Source organism: Hippoglossus stenolepis, chromosome 4 (genome assembly GCF_022539355.2).
Source record: "Hippoglossus stenolepis isolate QCI-W04-F060 chromosome 4, HSTE1.2, whole genome shotgun sequence".
In the NCBI taxonomy this organism is placed as follows: Eukaryota; Metazoa; Chordata; class Actinopteri; order Pleuronectiformes; family Pleuronectidae; genus Hippoglossus; species Hippoglossus stenolepis.
The window spans coordinates 9,520,917-9,533,374 of NC_061486.1; the positions used below are offsets into that span (position 1 = coordinate 9,520,917).

At 40.6% G+C, this 12,458-nt stretch overlaps 1 long non-coding RNA gene and 1 pseudogene across 1 annotated transcript; both read right to left on the reverse strand.

Annotated features, from left to right (window-relative positions):
• Positions 1 to 780: 780 nt before the first annotated feature.
• On the reverse strand, positions 781 to 11,869 carry LOC118106780 (annotated as a pseudogene).
• Positions 3,527 to 4,429, reverse strand: LOC124851638. Its single transcript, XR_007032617.1, has 3 exons — positions 4,389 to 4,429; positions 3,775 to 3,859; positions 3,527 to 3,644 (listed from the first exon to the last, which is right to left on the reverse strand). It is a non-coding gene; the product is annotated as an uncharacterized LOC124851638 (long non-coding RNA).
• Positions 11,870 to 12,458: the final 589 nt, after the last annotated feature.

The following is a 12,458-nucleotide window of genomic DNA, read 5'->3' on the forward strand; positions in this document are numbered from 1 at the left end:
ACAATGCAGAGAAATGTGTTTTAACAGTCATCAGTCATGAAATTGTGTTTTTCTGTGTCTCTTTCTCTGCAAATACAGATGTTTTGTCTGCAGTGGTCAACAGCATTTACCTGTTGAATTACTGATCTCTCCTGCAGGACAGGGTATGCAATCATAGCAGCAGACTGGTCGTCCTTTTTGGAGGACCTTACGAGTTCCCTGGAGACAGCGCTCACTGCACACTGACACAGGCGCCTCCTTCACAACCTTCAACAACAAGGAGGGGCTGGACTCAAGCCTCAGGAGACGAAGCCAAACAAGTAAATGTTGGATGTTTTTGTCAGGGAAACTGTAGATTTTATTGTTTTGATTTCACTTTGCAAACTGAAATAAACTTTGGGAAATCATCAAGGAATTATGTATCAGGCATTCATTTGTACTTACTATGTTACACTGAATCAAATGCTGCAAATTAAATGATATACAATAGAAAACATGGTAGAGTCGTACAATACAAGTCTTGAGTAAAACATAGAATACAGGTGTTTATTGAACAGTTATTATGTAGAAACAATAATGGAAGGAGAAAACTTTGGCCACCACACTTTAGTTTACTACCGGATGGATTTATACGAAACTTGGTGAAATCATGTATGGGTCAAGAAGGAACCCATTCCACTTTACAGGACACAGATCAGAGGCTGATCTCGGATTTTTTTCACTTAACATTGCCAGATGGGGTGTTTTTCAACATTTCACAGTTTTACTAGGAAGGATTTGTGAGATTCTGATAAAAATAAATCATGCATATAAAGAAGACTGGATATCTATGAGTTCAGCTGAGTAAGGTGCTTTACTGTGTGCCATTCTATTTATTTTAGTGCCCCCTTTCCCTCTACAATATTCTTTCTCTTTTGTATTCTTCTCTGGTTTCATAAGATAATATAGCATTTTGGAATAAAAATACAAATGAGGAGTCCAAAACTGGAGGCCAAAATAGCAAAGATTTCCACTGCTACACTGAACTTCCCAGGAGAGCTGACATAGGCTGGAATAAAAGTGATCCAGACTGCGCAGAATATCAACATGCTGAAGGTGATGAATTTGGCTTCGTTAAAGTTATCAGGTAATTTCCGCGCCAGAAAAGCAAGAATGAAACATAAAATGGCCAGAATCCCGATATACCCGAGTACGGCCCAGAATCCTAGAGCTGAGCCCAGCGCGCACTCCAGGATGATTTTGTCCTTGAATTCTTTAAAGTTCTTAAATGGGAAAGGAGGAGAGATTGTCAACCATAAGATGCATATAATGACCTGTATGAGAGTGAACCCTAGAACACTGAGTCTCTTGCTGTGTGACCAACCATTTCATCACATTTCGCCTGAAGCGTCGACCTGAAGGCCATTAACACCACCATAGTTTTCCAGGACACAGGAGATGCAGAGGACGAAGGTGATGCCGAACGCAGTGTGCCGCAGCATGCAGGACCAATCAGAGGGCCGGCCGATGAAGCTCAGGGAGCACAGGAAGCACAGAGTCAGGGAGAAGAGCAGCAGGAAGCTCAGCTCGGAGTTGTTGGCCCTGACGATGGGAGTTTTCCTGTTTCTGAAAAAGATGAGTGCCACGACTGCGGTCATACATGTTCCAAACAGGGACGCCGCGGTGAGCAGCGCTCCCATAATTTCTTTATACGAAAGAAACTCTGCCTCCTGACGTGTGTCCCTTCCCTCATTCGACCAGAATTCAGGATGGCATCGGCATTAGCTGCAGGAGACAGAATTCGAAAAGAAGCAGGTGTGACTTGCCGGTAGATCAGTTTCATTTCACTGTTCTTTTGATGCATCCACACAAAGTCTACACTATGTCCCTGACATTGGCCATTTACTGTTGTATTTTATGTTTTAGAATAAAAAGACATTCATCTTGTGATTGCCACAGACCTTTTTTCAGGCATCTAACCAAAAGTAGATGCGCAGATATGCTAGATTATTCGCAGGCTTCAGGCTTATTACTGCATAATTCATATTGGTATAACTTTGTTAATTCACTTTTCACATGGGGTCTTCAAATTTGACTTGAAGTTATAAATGCATATAATATATTTAGGTGATTTCTGACACTTTGCTTTGTTTGATATGTTTAATTCACAAATAATATTTTCATTTATTTGTAATAGAGAAACTACACATTTCCTTCCCCAGGAAACCTTCCCTGATTTGGACATTAGAAAACAGATATATGCCATTTGTTAGATTGCACGTGACTTGACAACTTTGATTTGTGGAACAGCAAAGTGATAAAAACAAAAAACATGCATGGAGTATTATTAGACCTGTAACGTTGCTTATTTCTTCTCCTGCAATATCTTATACAGTCAAAGCAGCAGACAGGTTTTCTTTCTGGAGAACCTTCCTGGTTCCTGGGGGACATTTCTCACTGCAAACTGACACAGGCACCTGCATGAAGAAAACGACTTTAAGGAAATACACATACAATATTCACTTGTATTCATTTTGATGCAACTACACAAATATACTGCAGGGTATATACTGACGTGTTTTGAGTTCCGTGCCCAGATTAAAGACGTATTGTGCAGATTCAGCTGTTTGTCTGCAGGTGTGATGCATCATAAAGACCGACTGTGACAAACTCCACAAAGCCTAGCCTTTCTTGCTCGCCAGTTTATGATTTCACAGCTCTGCTGCTGGGTCGCCATCTTCATTAAAGTAAACCTCGTCTCCGTCCTTTGTTTTGAACTGAATCCTTCCTATGCGCTGTAAAATCTAAAGAAGACAGATCATAGTTAATGGACATCCTCTATGTCTATCACAGAGAGACTGCTTATAAAAAAGAGTGGAAGCTTTATCTCTTGTGTAAGAACTCACCGTTAATGGATTGAGCTGCACTTTGTCGTTACATGTTTCGTTACAGCCAAGAATGCTATGAAGTGCATGAGCCACAGCATACACTCCTTTGTAGACATTGTTAAATATCGGCATGAGAGACATGTCAGTGAAGCTGTTGTGCACTTGGGTCAGATCTTCATGTCCGGTACATTCTCTCTGGTTCCCTGTGGACTGTTTGAACTTACAGCTGAATAAAGCCTCCCAGAACTCTGTAAACATTTCATTACCGGATGAATTGAGCGGCTTCACATTCAGTATGAACTCTCTCATGCCCCTGACATGTGCTTTGGGGATGGACAGGCCTCTATGGCACTGTCCAGATGTGATGCCCATTCATTTGCAGTTTGAGAATCAAGATCCACCACAAGCCCACCCACTGGTAACCAGTCAAGGTGGTGGGACAGCTCATGTATCAGCACATCCATACTCGGGGCGAGAGAGAAACAACAATCACCTTAGAGGTGGAAGCCTTCTTTATAAATATTGATTATCTAGTGATTTTGTCAAGTGGGTCTGTTCTGAAGAAAGAGACAGAGTACCCAGACAGATGCCCAGCTGTCGGGCAGTTTCTGTGAACGTAGCCATGCCGTTATTTCCGTAATCGTCATTGGTTCTAATGGCTCCAACCCAACTCCAACCAAAGTGCTTGACCAGCTGGGCCAGGGCTCTGCTCTGGTAGTAGTCACTGGGTATTGTTCTGAGGAAGGACGGGTACTTGGTTTTGTCACTGAGACAAGCGCAGGTGGCGAAGTGGCTGATCTAAAAGAAAAAAAGAAATTACCTCTAAAGATAAAGATGTAAAATAGAAAAAAATTCTCTCCTAATTTACTCTAAGCAGCTGGAAAATGATTTAAAAAAGTCAAAAGTATTATACATTTAAGAAACGTACCCACCATTGGGATATGAAATGGCCCGATGACGGTAGCTATAGCCATGCACGGAGAGGAGGAGGTTTCTCCCATGATGGCCTGCACCTGTGCAGGTTTGGTACACGGTGTTGTGGAGGGGGCAGATACAACATCGTTACCGTTAGCCAAGGCCAGAGCAACCCTCACACTTCTGGCGATGGAGCCACAGGTATCGTAAATTTTATATCCCAGAGAGATGCCAGGCAGTAAATCTGTGGTGTGCGAGCATCTCCGATGGCAAAAAGCATAGCCTGGGCAAACCAAACTTCTGAAACTAAACTCTAATGCAAACAGTTATAGATATAGTAACACTACCCTGAATAAAATGCATGGACAACTTCACAGTTTTTTTTCTCAAATCATAATTAATTGTTTGAATATAATAATATAAGTTGAACAAAGCATTTTTTCAAGTTGGCCTAACAATTGTATTTTTCTCGTAGCAGTTTAAATGAAAGCCTCTGATGGTATCAATGCACACAACATCATTTCAATTTTCTTAGTTTGATAATATTTGTTTTAACCTGTTTTCTATCTCTATTCATTTCCTCCAGTAGATATTTTCCATATTATAGATTTCTACTGTATAATTTACCTGGTGCACTCCAGTGGCAGTGGTTTGTGAGTGTAGGTTTCCTGTCTGTCTTTCCAGCTGCTGTGGAAATAGAAGATTCCCCCAACATTATGTCCCCATCCTGAGACAGTGGAGGGCCCTGTGATCCCCTCTGCCTGCACTGCAGCTCTCAGCCTGGAGAGAAGGACGCCACCAGCAGCAGCTGTAAAAGTGCCCACCCTTGTTCCGACCACCTCTGAATGGACGTCATTCTGCCTTAGAGAAATAAACCACTTGGTGGCATCACATGTGCCACAGTTTAAATCAGACGCTTTGCACTGGTATTTATACATTTATGAGCAGCATATAAAATTGTAACTGAACGGTGATGATTCATCGCTCTGGACCGCTCTGGACCTGCGAGGTGGGGCAAGAGGAGGGAGGTGCCAAAAGACAAGAAGAGCTAAGGGTTGTAGCCTTTTTTAAATATATTTTTACTAGTGTGTGTTTCAGATAAGAACATTCACATATGTGCAACTCCCCCCCCCCCATTTTTAAATAAACTTTGTTTTAATATTATGTGATAACTAATTCAATTTACATTTGCATTAAACAGAATGATAAAGCTAACTGTATATAAAGTTGATAAAAAAATGACTTCAGAGAGGCTCCTTCTTATAAATGTGCAATAACTTCTTTATTACAAATATTCAGTCTCCATCAACAGAAGCATTTGGCAACTTGGCGAAGTGTAACATACTTTAAACAATATCATCGTAGCTGTTTTTCATGTTAGGAGTCACACGGGGGAGAGAGTTACTTACACAACAAGTGTAAAAAAAGTGTTTCTTTTTAATCTCGGTTTTGGACTCCACCATCTTCTGTTTAGCTGCAATTACTCTCCTGTGCTCACCAGGCGGTTCCCTAACTTTGTCTTTCTGATGTTTTCTGATGACTCCTCTGTCTAAATACTTCTGTGCCCGAACTGAACACTTTTATTTATTTATTTTTATTTTCGTGAATCAGCTGCACAGAGGTGTCCATTTGCTTCAGAGTCCCCCAGACCATATATCCACTGGATTCAGACTGTATCTAATGCAAGAGGATTCTAATCAGTATTTGCAGATGACAAGTTCTCACCCTTCTGGGCTTTAGTATCGTAGTGTAATCCCAGTGGATGTCTTAGTTCTGTGGCTTGAACAACGGAATCTGCTTCATATTAGGTCATGAAGTATATAGTTTATTTATGAACAATACAAGTCACAAAGGAATTATTAATGACTGAATGTATAACAGTTCATACATTAGCAGATCTACATAGAGGCAGAACTGGTTTGACCCAAACTGACATTTGGGCCAACAACGAGAACTCATTGAATCTTTCTATGGGGCTGAAATATCATACGTCATATAATTATCATACAGTGGGTCAAAGTATTTAGTGTTTGTTGATATTTAATTGATGGTTTGTGCTTGTTTATACTTTAAATCATAAATCAATCACAGGGACTGACACGTTGTGAACTTATCATGTGTCTGTTATATGTACAGCTTAGTGTTTCATATGATTTATGAAAACTCATAAGGGGTTAAGAAAAACACATTTTCATGGAAGTAAAGAGCAACACAAAATCAGTGGATAATTTGTGTAACATTTGAGTTTTATTACAATTTTAATAACACACGCATCATTTTAAATATCCATATATTAATAGGAGGTGCAAAGAAAAAAATGTATCCAAGCAAGTCACATGAAACCAATTCAGTGCCACTCTCCAGGTCTTGTTTGTGTTTATATATATATTTAGTTTAGTTCAAGTCACATGAGTTAAAGAATATTTTTGTGCAAAACTACAACTTACTTTTACATTTAATCGAAATAAGCAGCTAAGTTATTTCTTATAATTACTTAAAAGTATTGTAAATGTATCTGTATAATATAATAACATTATAATATATATGATTCATGTATAAACTACGGAAGAAACGCAGAAAATGATGATAAATATATTATTGTTGTTATAACAGAAAACTCAAAGAGATCTCTGCAAGGTCAATTTACCAATCAAATGTTTTTATGTTTTCTCAGGTTTTAGTAAATGATGTAGCACTTGGTAAGAAAATACAAAACAGCATTCCATAACTTGAAGCCAGGATGGCAAATATCTCCACAGCCACAGTGGAACTTCCCAGGAGAGCTGATTTAAGCCGGGATAAATGTGATCCAGACTGCGCAGAATATCAACATGCTGAAAGTGATGAATTTAGCCTCGTTGAAATTATCAGGAAGCTGAGCTAAAAAAGCAAGTACAAACACAACATGGCTAAGAGTCCGATGTAATCCTAACACAGCCCAGAAGCCGACAGCTGAACCCAGTGCACACTTCTAATATGATTTAACTCTTGCAGAGATACATATTATTAAAAGGAAACGGAGGATTGATTGTCAAACCAAAGAATGCAAATCACAACCTGTATCAGAGTGAATGCCAGAACACTGATCCTCTGCTGTGCAGGCCCGAACCATTTCATCACATTTCTGCCTGGAAGTCGCCTGAAGGCCATTAACGCCACTATAGTTTTCCAGGACACAAGAGATGCAGAGGACGAAGGTGATGCCGAACGCAGTGGCCGCAGCATGCAGTGACCACCAGAGGGCCGGCCGATGAAGGTCAGGGAGCACAGGAAGCACAGAGTCAGGGAGAAGAGCAGCAGGAAGCTCAGCTCCGAGTTGCTGGGTTCGTACTAGTGGGTTTCTATGGGCAGTAGAAGACAAGTGTCTTATCATCAAGTAAAGTCCCAGTAATGAAAACGCGGCCAACAGTGTTCCCAGGATTTCCCATCATATACCAAGAATTCTATTGTTTTGGGGATGCAGGTGATCTCTTTGGCTTGACCATGATTCTGGTGTGGTATTTCATACAGTGTATTGAATCTGCAAAATCTAAAAAACAATGCAGAGAAATGTGTTTTAACAGTCAACAGTCATGAAATTGTGTTTTTTCTGTGTCTCTTTCTCTGCAAATACAGATGTTTTGTCTGCAGTGGTCAACAGCATTTACCTCTTGAATTACTGATCTCTCCTGCAGGACAGGGTATGCAATCATAGCAGCAGACTGGTCGTCCTTTTTGGAGGACCTTACGAGTTCCCTGGAGACAGCGCTCACTGCACACTGACACAGGCGCCTCCTGCACAACCTTCAACAACAAGGAGGGGCTGGACTCAAGCCTCAGGAGACGAAGCCAAACAAGTAAATGTTGGATGTTTTTGTCAGTGAAAATGTAGATTTTATTGTTTTGATTTCACTTTGCAAACTGAAATAAACTTTGGGAAATCATCAAGGAATTATGTATCAGGCATTCATTTGTACTTACTATGTTACACTGAATAAAATGCTGCAAATGAAATGATATACAATAGAAAACATGGTAGAGTAGTACAATACAAGTCTTGAGTAAAACATAGAATACAGGTGTTTATTTAACAGTTATTATGTAGAAACAATAATGGCAGGAGAACACTTTGGCCACCACACTTTAGTTTACTAACGGATGGATTTATACGAAACTTGGTGAAATCATGCGGTATGGGTCAAGAAGGAACCCATTCAATTTTGCTATGGACACAGATCAGGAGGCTGATCCTGGATTTTTTTTTCACTTCTTAACATTGCCAGATGGGGTGTTTTTCAACATTTTCACAGTTTTACCAGGGAAGGATTTGTGGATCTTGATAAAAAATAAATCATGCATATAAAGAAGACTGATATCTATGAGTTCAGCTTGAGTAAGGTGCTTTACTGTGTGCCATTCTATTTATTTTAGTGCCCCCTTCCCCATAATATTCTTCTTTGTATTCTTCTCTGGTTTGTATAAGATAATATAGCATTTTGGAATAAAAATACAAATGAGGAGTCCAAAACTGGAGGCCAAAATAGCAAAGATTTCCACTGCTACACTGAACTTCCCAGGAGAGCTGACATAGGCTGGAATAAAAGTGATCCAGACTGCGCAGAATATCAACATGCTGAAGGTGATGAATTTGGCTTCGTTAAAGTTATCAGGTAATTTCCGCGCCAGAAAAGCAAGAATGAAACATAAAATGGCCAGAATCCCGATATACCCGAGTACGGCCCAGAATCCGAGAGCTGAGCCCAGCGCGCACTCCAGGATGATTTTGTCCTTGAATTCTTGAAAGTTCTTAAATGGGAAAGGAGGAGAGATTGTCAACCATAAGATGCATATAATGACCTGTATGAGAGTGACCCCTAGAACACTGAGTCTCTGCTGTGCAGGACCAAACCATTTCATCATTTTTGTGCCTGGAAGTGTCGACCTGAAGGCCATTAACACCACCATAGTTTTCCCCAGGACACAGGAGATGCAGAGACTTAAGGTGATGCCGAACGAGGTGGGCCAGAGCATGCAGGACCAGCCAGAGGGCCGGCTGATGCTTTTTCCAGGAGCACAGGAAGCACAGAGTCAGGGAGAAGAGCAGCAGGAAGCTCAGCTCAGGAGTTGTTGGCCCTGGACGATGGAGTTTTCCGTTTCTGAAAAAAGATGAGTGCCAATGACTGCGGTCATACATAATTCCAAACAGGACGCGCAGTGAGCAGCGTCCCATAATTTCTTATATTTAAAAGAAACTCTTGCCTCCTCTCTCTTGACGCAGGTGTCCCTTCCTCATCTGACCAGAATTCAGGATGGCATCGCACACAGGAGACAGAATCTGAAAAGTATTAAAGCAGGTGTGACTTGCCGAGTAGATCAGTTTCATTTCACTGTTCTTTTGATGCATCTACACAAAGTCTACACTATGTCCCTGACATTGGCCATTTACTGTTGTATTTTATGTTTTAGAATAAAAAGACATTCATCTTGTGATTGCCACAGACCTTTTTTCAGGCATCTAACCAAAAGTAGATGCGCAGATATGCTAGATTATTCGCAGGCTTCAGGCTCATTACTGCATAATTCATATTGGTATAACTTTGTTAATTCACTTTTCACATGGGGTCTTCAAATTTGACTTGAAGTTATAAATGCATATAATATATTTAGGTGATTTCTGACACTTTGCTTTGTTTGATATGTTTAATTCACAAATAATTTTTTCATTTATTTGTAATAGAGAAACTACACATTTCCTTCCCCAGGAAACCTTCCCTGATTTGGATATTAGAAAACAGATATATGCCATTTGTTAGGATTGGTACGTGACTCTGACAACTTTGATTTGTGGAACAGCAAAGTGATAAAAACAAAAACATGCATGGAGTATTACTAGACCTGTAACGTTGCTTATTTCTCCCTCTGCACATCTTATACAGTCAAAGCAGCAGACAGGTTTTCCTTTCTGGAGAACCTTCCTGGTTCCTGGGGGACATTTCTCACTGCAAACTGACACAGGCACCTGCATGAAGAAAACGACTTTGAGGAAATACACGTGCATTCACTTGTATTCATTTTGATGCAACTACACAAATATACTGCAGGGTATATACTGACGTGTTTTGAGTTCCGTGCCCAGATTAAAGATGGTTGTGCAGATTCAGCTGTTTGTCTGCAGGTAAAGATGCATCATAAAGACCATCAGACAAACTCACAAAGCCATTTTCTGCTCGCTGCCAGTTTATGATTTCATACTCTGCTGCTGGGTCGCTACATCTTCATATTGTGCAACCTCGTCTCCGTCCTTTGTTTTGAACTGAATCCTTCCTATGCGCTGTAAAATCTAAAGAAGACAGATCATAGTTAATGGACATCCTCTATGTCTATCACAGAGAGACTGCTTATAAAAAAGAGTGGAAGCTTTATCTCTTGTGTAAGAACTCACCGTTAATGGATTGAGCTGCACTTTGTCGTTACATGTTTCGTTACAGCCAAGAATGCTATGAAGTGCATGAGCCACAGCATACACTCCTTTGTAGACATTGTTAAATATCGGCATGAGAGACATGTCAGTGAAGCTGTTGTGCACTTGGGTCAGATCTTCATGTCCGGTACATTCTCTCTGGTTCCCTGTGGACTGTTTGAACTTACAGCTGAATAAAGCCTCCCAGAACTCTGTAAACATTTCACTACCGGATGAATTGAGCGGCTTCACATTCAGTATGAACTCTCTCATGCCCCTGACATGTGCTTTGGGGATGGACAGGCCTATGGCACCATCCAGGATGTGATGCCCATTCATTTCTGCAGTTTGAGAATCAAAGATCCAGCCCTCGCTACCCACCCACTGGTAACCAGTCAGGTTGTGGTGGGACAGCTCATGTATCAGCACATCCATATCAAGTGAGAGAGAAAACCAACAATCACCTTAGAGGTGGAAGCCTTTATAACATTGATTATCTTTCAGCATTTTGTCGGGCGGGTCTGTTCTAAGAAAGAGACAGAGTACTCCGTGGACAGATGCCCAGCTGTCGGGCAGATTCTGTAACAGCAGCCATGCCGTTATTCTCGTAATCGTCATTGGTTCTAATGGCTCCAACCCAACTCAACCAAAGTGCTGACTAGCTGGGCTACAGGGCTCTGCTCTGTAGTAGTCACTGGGTATTGCTCTGAGGAAGGATGGGTACTTCTGGTTTGTCACTGAGACAAGCGAGGGTGGCTAAGTGGTTGATCTAAAAGAAAAGAAATGACCTCTTAAAGATAAAGATGTAAAATAGAAAAAAATTCTCTCCTAATTTACTCTAAGCAGCTGGAAAATGATTTAAAAAAGTCACAAGTATTATACATTTGGTGAAACGTACTCACTCATTGGGATATGAATGGCCCGATGATCAGAAGCAATAGCCATGCACGGAGAGGAGGAGGTTTCTCCCATGATGGCCTGCACCTGTGCAGGTTTGGTACACGGTGTTGTGGAGGGGGCAGATACAACATCGTTACCGTTAGCCAAGGCCAGAGCAACCCTCACACTTCTGGCGATGGAGCCACAGGCATCGTAAATTTTATATCCCAGAGAGATGCCAGGCAGTAAATCTGTGGTGTTATTAATCTCCTCGATGGCAAAAAGCATAGCCTGGGCAAACTGGAACCCTCTGCAATTCAAACTTAATGCAAACAGTTATAGATATAGTAATACTACCCTGAATAAAATGCATGGACAACTTCACAGTTTTTTTTCTCAAATCATAATTAATTGTGTGAATATAATAATATAAGTTGAACAAAGCATTTTTTCAAGTTGGCCTAACAATTGTATTTTTCTCGTTTAAATGAAAGCCTCTGATGGTATCAATGCACACAACATCATTTTAATTTTCTTAGTTTGATAATATTTGTTTTAACCTGTTTTCTATCTCTATTCATTTCTTCCAGTAGATATTTTCCATATTATAGATTTCTACTGTATAATTTACCTGGTGCACTCCAGTGGCAGTGGTTTGTGAGTGTAGGTTTCCTGTCTGTCTTTCCAGCTGCTGTGGAAAGAGAAGATTCCCCCCAACATTATGTCCCCATCCTGAGACAGTGGAGGGTTCTCAGGATCCCCCCTCTGCCTGCACTGCAGCTCCTCAGCCTGAGAGAAGACGCCACCAGCAGCAGCTGTAAAAGTGCCCACCCTGTTCCGCCCACCTCTGAATGGACGTGCCATTCGCCTTAGAGAAATAACTACTTGGTGGCACCACATGCCACAGTTTAAATCAGGACGCTTTGCACTGGTATTTATACATTTATATATATATAAAATTGTAACTGAAACGTGATGATTCATCGCCTGACCGCTCTCTGACCTGCGAGGTGGGGCAAGAGGAGGGAGGTGCCAAAAGACAAGAAGAAGAGCTAAGGGTTGTAGCCTTTTTAAATATATTTTTACTGTGTGTGTGTTTCAGATAAATATCCACATATGTGCAACTTACCCCCCCATTTTTAAATAAACTTGTTTTAATATTATGTGATAACTAATTCAATTTACATTTGCATTAAAATAGAATGATGAAGCTAACTGTATATAAAGTTGATAAAAAAATGACTTCAGAGAGGCTCTCTTATAAATGTGTGCAATAACTTCTTTATTACAAATATTCAGTCTCCATCAACAGAAGCATTTGCAACTTTGGCGAAGTGTAACATACTTTAAACAATATCATCGTAGCTGTTTTTCATGTT